The sequence below is a fragment of the Brassica oleracea genome, chromosome C6, assembly GCF_000695525.1.
Source record: "Brassica oleracea var. oleracea cultivar TO1000 chromosome C6, BOL, whole genome shotgun sequence".
Lineage (NCBI taxonomy): Eukaryota > Viridiplantae > Streptophyta > Magnoliopsida > Brassicales > Brassicaceae > Brassica > Brassica oleracea.
The window spans coordinates 23,392,365-23,397,653 of record NC_027753.1 but is presented as its reverse complement, the minus strand read 5'-3'; positions in this window follow the sequence as shown (position 1 = coordinate 23,397,653).

Here is a 5,289-nt window from a genome sequence, read left to right as displayed (position 1 = left end):
AAGCACTATGATCATCTACTCATCAAGCATTATGATCATCTACTCATCAAGCACTATGATCACCCACTCATTTACCAAATCAAGCACCATCTTTGATATTTTATGTATTGTTGATCACTATAAATACTATCACTCATCTCACTCTTTTGTACACAATTACATCTTCTTCTTCTTCCTTATAATAAACTCTTTCTCTCATATTAAGTGTTATTTGCTTCCTACGGGTATTGAATTCTACTCTTATTTAAATTTCCCGATACTATATATTATAAGTTATTTCATAACAAGACCAATAATATAGCACACTCTATTATTGACAACACAGATCACACACTGGCCAGCGTGTGCGCTATAAGAACGTGCGAGAGAGGAGGTTTACGCTATGTTCACGCTCCCCACTGAACACGAAACTGGGCTGGCTCCGTACCCCACAAACGCATACTCAGACATAGTGTACCTTACTCTTGAGTAGCGACAGAAGAGTAGGTTCGGATACTTAAACAATCCAGCTCAGGAGCCTCTGTTAATGTTGTTAGCTTTGTTTGTTACTAAAAACGGTTAAACAAAAAAAAAATCTTGACTAAAGGCTAACAAATATTTATATGGTCAGAATGTTAACATTGACCTTCTAACCTATAAATAACAAAGGAAAACTCTTCTCCACATGCAAATGACGGCAGCAAAGAAGTACAATAACTTTAAAGGTTAAAATCAATTAGCTTCATCATATTCAGCAAGTCCAATAAAATTTAAATAACCCAACTATTACCAAATAACTCTGTCAGCAACAACGTAGACGGCACAATAAAATAAATCATTACAAAAATAGAATAGGTGAAATATAAAACACTAGACTACTCAGCGACACAAACAAGCCAAAAAAACATTAGAGGTAGATATAGCAGCAGTGCAAAAGATTAAAAAAAAATATTGGGGCACTCTCTGCCAGAAATTCTTTTTAAAAATTAGTATTCACACTCAAACCAAAGGTGTCACGCATGTACCTGTAATTTATTTAGAAGAAAAGATCTAAATAAGACTAGAAGAACACAAACTTATGCCAAATTGACTGATATATATATATATATATGTCATCGAAAGTGAAAAGGAATCACAAATACTGAAAAACATAGAAAATACAAATTTAACACTTGATTATATGACCTCGCATATACAGTCAAATCGGAACACAGAGGCCGAATTATAAATAAGAAATATGGACAATAGTTTTTTTTTTTTTTTTTTTAACTTGGGGATATCTCGGGCCTATGGAAGGGCCCAGACTAATCCCAAAGGGAGGTGCAGTCCACGGATAGACCCTCTCTCCGGGTATGCAAATGGGCCCTAAAGCATGGATCCATATCCGTGTGGGGTGTCCAGAGACATCATGAGGTAGTTCCCTCCGGCAGGGTTCAAACTCGCAACCTGGATGCAGGAAGGAGTCCGTCCTTACCATTGGACCATGATGTTCCGGACAAATATGGACAACAGTTTTCAACAAGAAGAACAATAAATTGCACTCAAGTGTTTAGTGTTCATAACATTTGATCATATAGTAACCCTACTGAACATTCCATTTGAAGAAAACCAAATACGTTAGCGGAGAGAAATAACAAGTGATGATTTGAGAGATAAATGGAAATAACTGTTGAAAGGTAATTGTTGTATGAAACTAAATAGACAAGTAAATATAAACTGGGATAATAAAACATCAAGGTGCAGAATATAATATGCACTATTGTTTACGACATAGAAATAGAGCACCCTCTATCCCCGCATCCCCGCGCGCGCGGGGGTGAAAACCCCTAGTTATCATTGTAGAGTAGAGTCACCACACCACACAATTATAAATTTTTGTTTTCATTTGTAATAATAAAAACGATTAAAATGGTGAACGTTACGTATTTCTATTTTGAGTATGCAAATATTCCACGTGCTCACTAATTTTCTTATGGATGAAACCATTCCATAAAAAGTCATAGAAGTGACTTTATGAACCTCTTATCTCTTTGGCTGATTTAATTTTGATGCATATAACAGGTGTCGCTTTCGTTCCTGCAGATATAATTTCTTATAAGTTTGTAATGATTATGAAATGTTGTGTATTTCTTGATTAATCAGATGAGAAATCAAGTAAATTTGCTTATTTGTCACATTCTTCATGATTTTAAAGCTGAGTCATTAGTTTTAATAAATAATTTTAATTAAAATATAATTCATTATTTATCTGATTACAAATTAATATTATAAAATTATCTCAAAACAATAAATGGAAAACGTTTTTGAAAAAAAAAAGAAGATAATTTCACTTATTTATTTTGTGTTCATCTACATATTTATGTCTTATTCACTAATTTTTATAATTAGTAGTATATATACATATAATAATTAGATTTATCATTATACTAAAATATTAAAAATAGGTTTATAAAAAGTATCAAAAATTGATTGATATTTGTTTGTAAATGTAATATGTCATGGAATGTGTTTTCTAAGTTATTAAATTTATTTTAGTATTTTAAGTGTAATATGTCATGGAATATGTTTTCTAAATATTAAATTTATTTTAGTATTAAAATACTAAAAAATATATATATAAGTAATAACAATAAATTTTATTTATATTTGTTTGCTATTCGTGATTTTCTAAATATTTTTTATTGGGAATAGAATTATCTTTTTAAAATATTTTCAAAATATCTGTATCCAAAATAGAATATTTTCAGAATACTAATTTAAAATTAACTCTACTTACTTTTTTTCAAGAATTTCAGAGAATTATAACTTTGTTTAAATTACAATTTATTCAAAAGAATATTATGTAAAGAAAAATGTGATTCTATTTTTATAGAAAAATGTATTTTCCAAATTACTTTTTTTTATTTATAGTTATTAAAGTTTGAAAGTTAAAAGACCATTTTGAAAATAAAAAATTATTTGTTATACTAAAAAGTATTATATATTTAGAAAAAATAGCATGTCTCTATTTTAAATGAAAAATAGAGATTGACTATAACATATTTTTCCCTCTGTTATAGCATTTAGAATCGAATATAAGAATAGATAACAAATGTTCTTATCTTATACATTATATATTCATGTTTTATTTGTTAACATATTTAAGTATGTATTCAGTTATTATGGGAGGTATTTTACAATATAATTATAAATTCAATCATTTTATTTATTTTGATTAATATAATATGTAAAGCTGGGTTAGGTTGAACAATTTTTTTTTTTTGATTTATTTTAAGATTTTGTAGGTTTTGGTAATTTCAATGATTTGGTTTAATAACATCACTTTGTATTAGCAGCTATATATATTTTTCTTTAATTATGTAGTTGATTATAAATTAATATAATAAAAATTGTTTAAAGATAATAACCTATTTTAAAATAATAGTATATTGACATTGTTATCGAAAAATAATGTTTTAAGATTAATAAAAGATAAAAACTAAAAAATTAAAAGATTCATAAAAGTATTATAAATTTAATGTCTGACTTCAAAATTTTGATCTTTAAATTTAATAGTACATTTGTTAATAAATATTTATAAAAAAAATTATGGCCGCATGTGCGGGCAAAACACCTAGTTATGATATTGGTTAGGATTAGTTTGATTTTTCTCTTATACACATGATTTTTGTCAAAAAAACACAAGCATGATTTATTTAAGAGTAATTGGTAAGATTGCACCTTAACGACCAACTAATTTGCGGAATACACTTAATTTGGAAACTATTTTTTGCGGACCATTTTACCCTTCAACGGAGCGTGCAGCCTAAAGGCAGTAGACTTGCGTCGCGTGTGTTTTGTGTCGGAGGCCCCTTTTCAACCCATTGGGTAATAGTGTGGCTCACGCCTGTTTTGATCAGCATCCTCACTTGCACCCCCACTCCCTGACCACATCTGAAGGCTGAACATTGGCCCTCCACCCATTCCAGGCTCAGTCATAATGCCCTTGCCCTTGTTAGTAGACCTCTCGGAGACGTCATTGTTGGTAGCTAATGAACAAGTTAACCGTAAATGAGTTAGTTACCGCTACAACGCCACCGTTAAACATTAAGTAAACAACGTGATACCTATGGCCATAGTTAGACCAGCGTCTGGTTGTTGTTCAGTAGGCACCTCTTCAAGTCGGATCATACCTTCAGCATTTGGAGTGAAAACTTCCATTTCATCCGTTGAATCAGTCTCCGAGGACACTTCATCAACCACCTCCAGTGGATGCAATATCTCTCGCTTTGTCAAACGCACAACGGTCCTTCGGATTTCCACCATCTGCTCACTGCTGCAGATGGTCATCAACCTCTCTTCGCTAACTTGGAGATAACCTCCCGATCGGAAACCTTAACATATAAGAACATAGGTTAGCACCTAACTATACAACTTAACAACTAAAATAATGGGTATCACACCACCAACCTCTCCATGGGATGGGTTTCGGTGGAACAACATCAGTTCCGTCTTCGGTTAAGCCGAACTCCTCCCTCCGCATTTGGCTGTAACGCGCCATGTCCACGTTTCCATACGTCACGCACAACGTCAAGTTAGCGAAGTCCATTCTCACTGCCATGAAGAGCTCCACATCTTTGTCATCTAGTATGTCAACAGGCGGTGTGGTGTAGTCTTCAGGAACTTTCATCCACTCAGGGAAGTCATAGGTCAAAGCCACAGGCTCGGTATGGTGTATTGGGTATTTACCCCTCACCATAGCCACCAATTCCTCGTAAGACTCATTCTCCTTCGACACAAGATCATATTTCACATCGACGTGATTGATATCGAACCTCCACGTACCATGGGGAAGTCTTTGCAAGTCGCCAACAACAACTCTCACCAGGTGCCCCATTGTTGAACTTGTACAAGCTCTGTGGTTGCTGGAAACAAATACATAACATATATTGTTAATCTCAACTCAACATCAGCCCAACTAAGTTAGTTAACAACTAGCCAAATATGAAGATACAAGTATTTTAACATGATTACATATGACAAATATCTTACCTTTCCCCTAAGAGATAACGAACACTGTCAAACGAGTTCCTAACCTCAAAACTCTTAATCACAGTTTCCGTTTTCACTTAATCTCCCATACAAACCTCTCACCCCTCTGCTAACTATATATATTCTTATCTATAAACCCTAGTACCAATCACATAAACCAATACGCATCCACCATTACACTTACCGAAGCAATTGTCATCATAACCCGTTTTTACCCAGCGGTTCCTCGCCTCCGGCGCCTCTTTGTGTCAGACACGTTCCTCTGAACACGCGAGCTCA